The sequence below is a fragment of the Bos grunniens genome, chromosome 28 (genome assembly GCF_055505025.1).
Source record: "Bos grunniens cultivar Pamir isolate PY7600 chromosome 28, Bosgru_T2T1.0, whole genome shotgun sequence".
In the NCBI taxonomy this organism is placed as follows: domain Eukaryota; kingdom Metazoa; phylum Chordata; class Mammalia; order Artiodactyla; family Bovidae; genus Bos; species Bos grunniens.
The window spans coordinates 43,316,851-43,329,159 of NC_141192.1; the positions used below are offsets into that span (position 1 = coordinate 43,316,851).

The following is a 12,309-nucleotide window of genomic DNA, read 5'->3' on the forward strand; positions in this document are numbered from 1 at the left end:
TTAATAAATTGTTGAAAAGCCCACAGAGCTATTAAACAGCTGGGATCCACTCCGTGTCACACCCACCTGATTCCACAGCAGTCATTGCCGGTAGACCACTCTTCTCCTGCAACTACCCCAGGGTCCTGAGGAGGCGGTGCTGCAACTGAATGAAGATTCCTCTGATTCTTCCCATCTAGTACTATTCAGCATCAAAATAATGCCCTAAGTCCAATGCAGAAGAATTTGAATTAGGAAAGCTCTGAGTTTAAGAAATCAAGTCCAAAGGTATTTTTCCTTTCTAATCATAAAAGACATTTAAAAATATTAATACCTAAAAGTTCTCCACATAATTGAAAATTCTTTTCATCACATTTTGATATTTCTAGACTATGTAAATCACAAACGAACTATGATCTATCTGTCAGTTAAAGAATATATTTTTCAAATTAAGAGATCTTCAGAAAACACATTCCATCTGCTACATTTCATGAAATCAGCTGAGTAATGGTAAGGGTTTTCTCCTTTCCTTTCTGCAAACCAATTTTCCAGGACAAAAAAAAGACAAGATCCAGTGAAGACTCACAGCTGACTTGTGGCAGTAACTATGGCAAAGCCTAAGAGGAGCCTAGCAGCCATGGCTATACAAGAGGCCTAATTACAGATCAGCCCTGCAACCCCCACTCCACCTCCAACAAGGCCGCTAAAAGGCTTCCCCAGTCCCCACAACCAGAGATATTACAGTATTACCAGCAGGCGGGGGGCGGATGCAAAAGTCTCTGTGCTCTCCCACCTCTCTAGACCCATCCATGCCAGGGTCACAATATAGAACCCTGCTTTGGGGAAGCTGTCTCCTAAGGTGTCTGGTTACATGGGCCAGGGCCCTTGGTCTTATGTGCTCTCTAACAAACTAAGGGTACTCCAGCCAGAATCATGACCGCCCATCATGTCCTGCAATAGCAGGAGCCAACAGAAGAGTCACTTAAGGTCATCTGCCTCACCCCTAGGCCCTACCAAGGCATCCGGCCCCTAATCCAACCAACAAGCAAAGGATCTGGCCCCAAGTTGGCAGCAGGCCCTTTACTCAAGCACTTGAATGTTCAATAAGGAGAGCAGGCCAGCAACTTAAGGAGCGACTCCAGGAAGCCACAGCCAGTGCAAGACAGCCAACCATAGCACGTGTGAGAGGCCAGGGCCAGAGGAAGTGTTGGGGGAGTGTGTGATTTCCTCAGTTCTGTCGTCACAACAAAACTTTGAAGCAACAGACCAGCGTTACAGCCCTTGGACTGGTCAGTGTTACAGCTCCATGTTACACCTGAGTTTTGTTTAGAAAACAAAGGAAAATACATCCTTGAGGCATGAGGGCATGCTGACCCAAAAGACACAAGAGGCGAGAGAGAGAGACCCCTGGCCCTCTGACTCCTCTTTTTACATGCTTTTCTCCTCCCCCTGGGCCTGGCCTATGTGAATTGGGCTAGCCTTGAATGCTGTTTGTTCTACCGGAGGTTCTCACTCTGGTCCTCCGCCCTTCCTTTGTTCTATTTTCATGGGCTTTTCCCTTCCTTGTTTTTTAGCCACCACCATTCTGTACTCTTTTTTTTCCTATTCTAACTACCTAACATCCCCCCCTCAAGAGATGGGAGGCCCAATTCTTTGGGAATAGGGGCATCGAGGTCTTTCTGGCTACTTGCTGCTGAACTGGGGTGGTGAGGGGCATTGGGCCTCCCCCTCTTGCTAGTCTCAGGCCTCAGAGTCCTTATAGCAGTGTCCATCTAAGGGTGAGTGATATTTTCTGTGGTCGGCTATAGTTTTACATATCCTTGTTGAACTGGCACTGCATGTTGTAGCTTGTTGACCTGGGCAGAGACAAAATGGGTTAGACAATTGATAATACACGGAGCAATCATAAGCAGCATAAATATGGTGATAACAGAGACTAGTAGGGGCATCAGCCAACTCCAGATTCCCATCACCAGGAAGATCCCCCAAAGAGAGATTGTAGCCACCCAGAGAACTCTCCAGCTCCTTCTTTGAGATCCTGTGGGGTCTGAATGTTTTTCTTGAGGACTGTGAGACTTTCTTTAACTTAGCTAGAGGTATTTACCCAGAAACAACACTTATCATTCAGATGGCTCAAGTCCCTCCTTGTTCAGGGTTCAGAAGATCTATCTCCTGTCTGTTCTGGAGTACAACCCCTGACAAGCTGTGTTGGCTCTTTAGAGCTGTCCTGAGAAATCTTATCCCCAGAAACTTAATTTTGGGGTTTTCGTTAGAATGGTGGCACTCATTTGTAGTTCTGAATAGGTATCTGAGATCTCCCAGGGGCTCACAGGTGTATTGAGTGTCCTCTTCTGTTTTCTTCCATGGCTTGACTCATTTCAGTTCAGTCACTCAGTCGTGTCTGACTCTTTGTGACCCCATGAATCACAGCATGCCAGGCCTCCCTGTCCATCACCAATTCTTGGAGTTTACTCAAACTCAGGCCCTCGCGGGTGGGCGTGGACGCCTTGGACCCGCGCGGATCCGGTACCTGAGGTGACCGCTCACGCGTGGAGACTGATGAAGACCTTAATGGCTCAGAAGGTGAGCGGAGCCAAGGTGGGCAAAGGATAGAAATTAACGATTTGGCAGTTGGTGGTGGTTCTACCAAGACCTTGACATCGAAAGATATTAATAGAAATGGTGGAATAACTTACCGCATGCAGCCAATAGGAACTGCCCATCGCCCTTTGGGAAGACTGACTGTCCATTTACAGAAAGCCTGTGTCTATAATATGAAAAAGCTGCTCTCAACTTTTCACTCAACCTTGCAAAAGGAAACTCGCGCTATATCTAGGCCTTCTAGATAGGAAGAGGTTGCTGAAGTATGATAAAGTCAAGTTAGAAAATCATATATCTTGTAAATGCCCATTTGTTTTTTTTTTTAAACCATAGAAAAGACATATCTTCTGGAAATAATTTTTTCTAAATGGAGTTGTTTGACCACTGTAAAATAGTAAAAAAGTTATAGATTAAAAGTCACACAGACTTGATGCAACAAAGATTGTCCTAGATACATCAACCAAGGTAGAAATCCCAAAGGAAAAGACTGACAGATTTAATTACATTAAAATAGAAACACACATAGAATTTTCTATCTCACCTATATAGATAAAGGGATGGTAAAGAATCTGCCTGCCAATGCAGGAGACGTAAGAGAGGCAGGTTCTATCCCTGGCTCAGGAACATCCCCTAGAGAAGGAAATGGCTACTCACTCCAATAGTCTTGCCTGGGAAATCCCATGGACAGAGCCTGGAAGGCGACAGTCCATGCGGTTGCAAAGAGTCAGACACAACTTAGTGACTAAACAATACCACCCAATGTTAATATCCACATGAAAATGCAGTAGTAAAAGCACAAACATATGGGCTGGAAGAAAACCCACCAAAGTGCCTCTAAGGATGGAGGGAACAGGACAAGGAGTGAAGGATGGATTTTAGTTTTTTCTGAATTTATATGGATTTTGAAATGTCTTTTTAAACATTTGGGGATAAGAGGCAATAGTTAGAGAAGAATGTAAGCCTTACCACATTTAATACAGGTAAGTGTGTCCATGCCTAGGAAGGGAATTAGAGGTTGATTAAAATGTTATTAAATATATTAAATATATTAAAATGTTAGCAGCCGCTACCTCTAGGTGGAAGGATACTGAGCTATTTTACTTCTTTTGTATTTGTGTCTCTGCATTTTGTAAAGTTCTTTTGTAAAGCCAACACTTTAATATTTTAATCAAAAACAAGCAAGCAAACAAACAATACCACATCCAGTTGGCATACAGAAAAGCTCGAGTCAGACAGGACTTCATAGGTGAGTTCTACCTTAGAGGCCGGGAGAGTTTATGCAGGAAACCCTGACATCTAATAAACTGAAGCAAGGGACTCCACTAGATATTACACAGATTTCCTTAAGCCTTTAGGCCAAGTTACCTCATCCAACCAAAAAAAAAAAAAAAACCGAAAAACAAATAACAAATTAAATTAAGAGTGGGATCTGTAGAAAGGACCTTCACATGTGAAATGAAGAAATAATGACTCCTAGCAAGGAGGAGGTTTTCCAATAATTTTTACCCACGTCTCACCCATCAGTGGGTTTCTGGCTTCTTATCAAGTCATCTATTTATAGCACAATAAGCAGCTCTACTCTGAGAAGGCAATGGCACCCCACTCTTGCCTGGAAAATCCCATGGATGGAGGAGCCTGGTAGGCTGCAGTCCATAGGGTGGCTAAGAGTCGGACATGACTAAGCGACTTCACTTTCACTTTTCACTTTCATGCATTGGAGAAGGAAATGGCAACCCACTCCAGTGTTCTTGCTTGGAGAATCCCAGGGACAGTGGAGCCTGGTGGGCTGCCGTCTATGGAGTCGCACAGAGTCGGACACGACTGAAGCAACTTAGCAGCAGGAGCAGCAGCAGCAAGCAGCTCTACTAGAGGCAATATTTCAGCAAGAGTCAAGTGAAATGAAAATATAGATATCTGGCAACTGACCAAGTCTGTCATCGGGAATAAGGGCTAATTAAACCCATATTATTTACTGTTCTAATTAAACCACTGTTCAGTTCAATTTTCTACGCCAAATGTCACCAAACAGAACTGTGTCCTGTCTATAACATAATATAAAATAAAGTTTTAATTCATAAAAAATACAATAAGCAGTTTAATACATTCATCTGGGCTTTTAGGTTGGTGAGTTCAAATCATTTTAGGTAAATGTTTAAAATATACACAGCTGAAATTGATTTTTCATTTTGTCACAATATACTGATATGTTGAATGTGAAAAGTTGAAAAACATCATCATATATTTTTTTAAATGAAAGTTGAGAGTTCATTGCAATATTGTTTTAATTTGTCTTTATTCCCACTCTTCCATCTATTCAGTTTATAGTTAGAGTCAGGTTTCTTTCCATAACTTCTCCACCTTTACTTACCAAAGATAAGCATTTTGATTCTAAAATAACTGAAATAGGCAAGTTGTATAGGCAGGTCTTTGATTTCTCTGATTGAATCAGTAAGATTTTTTTTACCCCATAAGAAAACAGAGAGAAAATGACATCTCAAGAGGGGTCCTCAAGCTTTCCTCCTCTCCCTGGCCATGAAGATGGTTAGATTTTGCTTTGAAATGGCACTGCTGTTTCCTACCAGCCAATCTTCCTGCCATCTCATCAATCTTCTTTTTCCAAAGAGTATTTGTAATGATATTCCCAATTTCCACCTGCTTTTCATCTCTTCCATGTGATGCCAACAGTATGATGATAATAACACAAACATTTAGAAAAACAGAACCTCTCTTGGACCTGAACAAACTGTCACAGAGTCTTTTCTGAACATTTATATTTGTGTGTTTTCTTCCTCATAATGACAGAGAAGTGGCTTCCCTGAAACTTTTAGCCTTCTAGAGCAGTGGACGGTGAGTCTGCATCCTCTATTACCAAAGAACTCTTCTTGAGATTTCTCAAACTAGCTGGTACCTTCAAGAATGCAGACAAGGTCAAATGCTGAAAAGTGTTGAGAGGCAGTTATGCCCAGCACTGAGGAAGTCACTGGTATATTTGTGAACAGTTTCATCGTCATGATGAAACAAACAAAAATGAGAGCAGGCAGTCAGGGGGCCAGGAGGCAACTAAAGGAGAAGGGAGGGTAGTGCAGCCTTGACAGCTGGGTTTTCTTTTTGTTTTTGTAATCCAGGTGGCTGACTTCAGCTTTGCTTGCCAAGGCACGTACTTCGAAGATGGCTGTCTTCGATAAACACACTGCCAGCTACGCAACTAGATAAAAATGCGGGGCTCCACCTCCCCCTGCTCCATCCCGGAATGAGGCACCTTATTGCAAGCAAGTAATTTCTTGTGTTATTTTTTTTTTTTAATGGAGGTTTATGTGGTGAAACTGTTGAAAAGTCCTGGACTTGGGGATGAATTCAAAAGTCAAAGTGAAAGAAACAAATCTAATATGGAGTTATATTTTATTGTTGTACAATTGCTCAGTCCTGTCTGACTCTTTGCGACCCCATGGACTGCAGCATGCCAGCCTTCCCTGTCCATCACCAACTCCCAGAGCTTACTCAAACTCATGTCCATTGAGTCAGTGATGCCATCCAACCATCTCCTTCTCTGTCATCCCCTTCTCCTCCTGCCCTCAGTCTTTCCCAGCATCAAGGTCTTTTCTAATGAGTCAGCTCTTCACATCAGGTGGCCATTATTGGTGCTTCAGCTTCAGCATCAGACCTTCCAGTGAACACTCAGGATTGATTTCTGTGACAGTTTCGCACTGAATAATTCTCACACACAGGATAATGGAGACAGTGCAGGGAGAGTTGCAGAAGAGCAACTCCCCTAGAAAACACTGTATGTATGTGTGTTACTCACTCAGTCGTGTTGGACTCTCTGTGACCCTACGGACTGTAGCCCATCAGGCTCCTCTGTCCATGGGATTCTCCAGGCAAGAATACTGGAGTGGGTTGCCATTCCCTTCTCCAGGGGATCTTCTTGACCCAGGGATCGAACCCAGGTCTCCTTCATTGCAGGCAGATTCTTTACCACCTGAGCCAGCAGGGAAACCCAAAATCCATGAAAGTGAAAGCCACTCAGTTGTTTCCTACTCTTTGCAACCCCATGGCTATACAGTCCATGGAATTCTCCAGGCCAGAAACCTGGAGTGGGTAGCTTTTCCCTTCTCCATGGGATCTTCCCAACCCAGGGATCAAACCTAGGTCTCCCGCATTGCAGGTGGATTCTTTACCCACTGAACCACAAATGCTGAGTACATATTTATTGGTAACTTACAATCTTTAACTAAGAGCAGTAAAACAAGACAGAGATCAGAACTCTCGGATTAAGGATCCTCCTGGAAGTCTGGAGGTAATCACATGAGAGTTGTAAAGAAAGGTCTTTGAGGATAAGAGAGTTTGTTCTGCATGCAGAACAGTATCTAGCTAATACTGACATGTCAGCCAGAACCGCTAACTTAAGGGCAGGGGAAAGAGCAAGCAAGGAAGAGAGAATGAGTAAGATTAAATTCCAGGAGACATTCCTGAGAAAGCAGCAAAACATGGTTCCCCTAGATTTCCTTTAAGATTGACTGGTTTGATCTCCTTGCAGTCCAAGGGTCTCTGAAGAGTCTTCTCCAACACCACAGTTCAAAAGCATCAATTCTCTGGCACTCAGCCTTCTTTATGGTCCAATTCTCACATCCATACATGACTATGGGAAAAACCATAGCTTTGACTACACTGACCTTTGTTGGCAAAGCAATGTCTCTGCTTTTTAATATGCTGTCTAGGTTTGTCATAGCTTTTTTTGCAAGGAGTTAGATTTATTCTTCCCTATTACATGAACATGGACAAGTTTCTTACCCTCTCTAAGTTACTTTCTTGATGTGTGTGTGTGCTAAGTCACTTTAGTCGTGTCCAGCTCTGTGTGACTCTCTGGACTGCAGCCCACAAGGCCCCTCTGTCCATGAGATTTTTCAGGCAAGAAAACTGGAGTGGGTTGCTATTTCCTTCTCCAGGTGATCTTCCTGACCCGGATCAAACCTGGATCTCTTAGGTCTCCTGCATTGGCAGGCAGGTTCTCTACCACTAGCACCACCTGGGAAGCCCATTTTCCTGATAGTTACTTTTTTCTTTTTTTGGCTGCATCTCATGGCTTGTGGGATCTAGTTCCCTGACCAGGGATCAAACCTGCACCCCTTACACTGAAAGCGTAGAGTCTTAATCACTGGGTCACTAGGGAAGTTCCCTCTAGATAGTTACTTTAAAATGGTTGGGGCGGGTGGGGAGAATGTATAGATAAAAATCAAGCAAATGTGACAAAATGTTAGCAATTGGTGGAGATCTAGGTTATAAGCGTACAGTACTTACACGCTTTGTATTGTTCTATCGATATTTCTGTAGGTTTGACTTTTTTCAAAAGAGAAAAATAACACTGGGAATAGTGGTAGTGGTAAAGAATGGTAAACAGTGGTAAAATAAAGCTAGTGGTAAAGGACCCGCCTGCCAATGCAGGAGACTTAAAGAGACACAGGTTCAGTCCCTGAGTTGGGAAGATCCCCTGGAGGTGGGCATGGCAACCCACTGCAGTATTTTTGCCTGGAGAATCCCATGGACAGAGGGGCCTTGTGGGCTATAGTCCATAGGGTCGCAAAGAGTCGCAGGCAACTGAAGTGACTTAGCACACACACAAGGGAGGGGCATGGTTGATTCTTGCAAACATCTTGGTGTAGGAGTTCTTTGTTCCCACAGCTGTCCAGGTAGATCAGGTCAGAGTATTCCTATAGATCTCCAACAGGACAAATGCTATTCTCTGCTCTGCAACTTTTTATGTCTATACAAAAGGAAAAGTGTTATACCCTTAAAGGTCAGAGCCTTTGGGCTCTGAGAATGGACTATCCTGTGTATTTCAGGTTATGGCAACATTCTTAATGCATGCAATGGAACACAAAGGCTAAACTAAAAGAAACAGACTTAATATGGAGTGAGACTTATTCTTCCCTATTACAGGGACACGGACAAGATTCTTACTGTCTCTAAGTTTCTTTCTTGATAGTTAAAAGTAAAAAAGAAGAAGCTATGCCTTGCACATTCCTTAATTATTTTGTGAACACTAGCCATGGTAACAGATATAAAGTGCTTTGCAAACAGCAGAGCCCTTCCTGGGCATAAAGGGTCACCCGTGTGATTATTTGGGCATCACCAAGTGGTCCTAGATCACCTGGCCAAGCTTCTTGCCTTTGGCTGCCTCAACTCCAGCCAATCTCTGCTGCCACAGCCACCTTAACATGCATATGCGTGAGTGGCTTCCTGGCTTCTCCTCTGCTCAGAGCATCACTGCAGACACACAGACCTGCTCCTGAGAACTAGAGGGCAGAGCAACTTGCAGAGCAGACTCCTCCCTGCCTGCTTCTCAGCACCCTGTCTACCCATCCTGATCCCTGGCAGCCAGCCAGCTCCCATGAAACCACCAAAGGCATCCCAGCATTCTAGAAGCATCTGGAGAAACACCAACAAGCACAACTTCTTTCAGGAGTCCCTGATGCTCAGGTGAGCCATCCTGCCCATCCACCGAGCAGTGAAGGCAGGTATGTGAGGAGGGAAAGCCTGGGTCCCACTTGCTTGCATCTCCCCAGAGGACCAAGTCCCCATCCTGCTGGGTTCTCCTTCAGAATAAGCTCAGAAACTCCTTTTTCCAGGTCCTTATCCATCAAGAGAGGCAACCTCAGCCATGTGCAAAGAGGGTGGTATCTCTATCTGCTTCTGATTGGCATCCAAAATCTTACACCCCAACCTGCCTTTATTGCTGGCCAAACCCACAGATGTCCTTTATCTGTTTTTTTTTTTTTTTTTCCTCTTTACTCCATCAGCAATATAAAGAGAGAGCAGACGATACATCTGTCATAAATATGAGGTTTCTGTTGGAATATAGACTGGTTAGAAGTGGGGGAGTGTTACTCGAATTTGTTACACATTTACAAAGGTATATTAAAACCTACGTAAATTTAGAGAAAATGGAGAAAATTCTCCTTGGAGTAAGTAAAACAATCTGAATTAGAAAAAACAAAGGAATTATTTCCCCTTACCTTTAAGTGCTTCCTTGAACAAAATAGCCATAGCACAATACTCCTGATAAGTTGTATTAGGGTGCATGTGTCCTTTTGAATTAAGCACCGGAAGCTCAGCTCAGGTGCTCTGTGTTGACCTAGATGGGTGGATGGGAGGTGGGAGGGAGGAAGGTCCAAGGGGGAGGGGATATATGTATACTTGGAACTATTTCACTTCATTGTACAGCAGAAACTGTTACTGAGTCTGGGCTGACTCAGTTCACCACAGGACAGGCCAATGAATCTGAGAGAGGAAGCACTGAGGCAAGGAACAGATTTTAGCTGGGGAGCCAGCTGACAGAGAAGACGCCAGGCTAGTGCCTCAAAATAACTTTCTTGTCAGGACCTGGTTGCAAGGTTCTTTCACACATCAGAGATGGGGGGTGGGGGGAGGTGAGGAAACCAAGTAAAAAGACTATTCAATCCTTGCAAATGTCCCCTGGAATGAGAAGCCTCAGGCAAGGGGATGTGTTTCACTTGTTTGCAGTCCTTCACAGGTGGGAGGGCAGCTCAGGTTATCTCCCTGAGGCAGGCCATTATGTATGTTTAATAACAAAAAAGGGTTAAAGTCACAGAAACAGTTCCAACATAAATTCAAAATTAACCCTTCCTGGTTACAAAACTAACACAACATTGTAAAGCAATTATATATAATATGTAACATTACAGAAAAAATTTTTTTCATTAGAATTAGTGTATTCATTTTCACTGGGAATAAATATTGCTTCATGTTGGAAAGTTGTTCTCCTTAGTGGTAGTTCAGTCACTCAGTCGTGTCCACCTCTTTGCAACCCCATGAATCGAAGCATGCCAGGCCTCCCTGTCCATCACCAACTCCTGAAGTTCACTCAGACTCACGTCCATCGAGTCGGTGATGCCATCCAGCCATCTCATCCTCTGTCGTCCCCATCTCCTCCTGCCCCCAGTCCCTCCCAGCATCAGGGTCTTTTCCAATGAGTCAACTCTTCGCATGAGGTGGCCAAAGTATTGGAGTTTCACCTTCAGCATCAGTCCTTCCAATGAATACCCAGGACTGATCTCCTTAAGGATGGACTGGTTGAATCTCCTTGCAGTCCAAGGGACTCTCAAGAGTCTTCTCCAACACCACAGTTCAAAAGCATCAATTCTTCGGCACTCAGCTTTCTTCACAGTCCAACTCTCACAACCATACATGACTACTGGAAAAACCATAGCCTTAACTAGACGGGCCTTTGTTGGCAAAATAATATCTCTGCTTTTCAATATGCTAGCTAGGTTGGTCATAACTTTCCTTCCAAGGAGTAAGCGTCTTTTAATTTCATGGCTGCAATCATCATCTGCAGTGATTTGGGAGCCCAAAAAATAAAGTCTGACACTGTTTCAAAGGACTGGTTCCAAATAGGAAAAGGAGTACATCAAGGCTGTATATTGTCACCCTGCTTATTTAACTTATATGCGGAGTACATCATGAGAAATGCTGGGCTGGAAGAAGCACAAGCTGGAATCAAGATTGCCGGGGAGAAATACCAATACCCTCAGATATGCAGATGACACCACCCTTATGGCAGAAAGTGAAGAGGAACTCAAAAGCCTCTTGATGAAAGCGAAAGAGGAGAGTGAAAAAGTTGGCTTAAAGCTCAACATTCAGAAAACGAAGATCATGGCATCTGGTCCCATCACTTCATGGGAAATAGTTGGGGAAACAGTGGAAACAGTGTCAGACTTTTCTCTTTAGAGAATAACTAATACCCTGAAATATTTGCCCATGTAAATTTGCTTAGCTAGTTTCTTGTTCATAGAAACGCATAGAAACAGCTGTCTGTTTCCCATTGTTATCTCAGGTTTCAAATGAATCCAAGCAAGATTGAGGGGGATGGGGGGTGTCACTAGATGAGATAGTTTGGTTTTTATTTATTTTACATCCAGAGTTAGGGGGCAGAAGGAGTCCTTTCTTCAAAATTAAGCTGATTATTTCAGTTAGCCTGTAAGAGAAATTGTTGTTTTGCCATGAAAGATGTTGCTCTTCAGGAATCCTACATAAGTAGTCTCTCGGTTGCTTTTATTATGGCTGCTGATAGCATCTTTTATCCTTCAAAGACTGTCTTTCACTGACCCATCGAAGTAATACCTAGTGTCTGCTAACACTGCTGGATTCTCTCTCTGAGGCCCAGTATCCCTCCCCTCCCCTTCCACACACACCACCTTCATACAGATGACGCCTAGGCAGCAGGAGGATGAATTTACCCACGGCAAGATCTTGGCCTGAAGCAATTCTACTAATCCGATTTCCTCCTTAATGCCCTGATCCATTTGCAACTTGGAAGACAGCTTTACTGTGGATGAAACAGGAACAGCCATCAGTTCAGTTCAGTTCAGTCGCTCAGTTATGTCCGACTCTTTGCAACCCCATGAATCGCAGCACGCCAGGCCTCCCTGTCCATCACCAACTCCTGAAGTTCACTCAGACTCACGTCCATCGAGTCAGTGATGCCATCCAGCCATCTCATCCTCTGTTGTCCCCTTCTCCTCCTGCCCCCAATCCCTCCCAGCATCAGAGTCTTTTCCAATGAGTCAACTCTTCGCATAAAGTGGCCAAAGTACTGGAGTTTCAGCTTTAGCATCATTCCCTCCAAAGAAATCCCAGGGCTGATCTCCTTCAGAATGGACTGGTTGGATGTCCTTGCAGTCCAAGGGACTCTCAAGAGTCTTCTCCAACACC

The 12,309-nt window shown here is 43.8% G+C and overlaps 1 long non-coding RNA gene across 3 annotated transcripts in view; it reads left to right on the forward strand.

Annotated features, from left to right (window-relative positions):
- LOC147343218 (uncharacterized) overlaps nucleotides 1–12,309 on the forward strand; it is a 31,989-nt gene that overhangs the window by 2,384 nt on the left and 17,296 nt on the right. The window contains exons 1-2 of one of the 3 annotated variants that reach the window (XR_015156600.1): nucleotides 5,376–5,427; nucleotides 5,706–5,849. This is a non-coding gene — a long non-coding RNA (uncharacterized LOC147343218). Of the gene's footprint in view, nucleotides 1–5,375; nucleotides 5,428–5,705; nucleotides 5,854–12,309 lie in introns of those variants that run through there. The other 2 variants (XR_015156599.1, XR_015156597.1) reach the window with 2 other exon arrangements.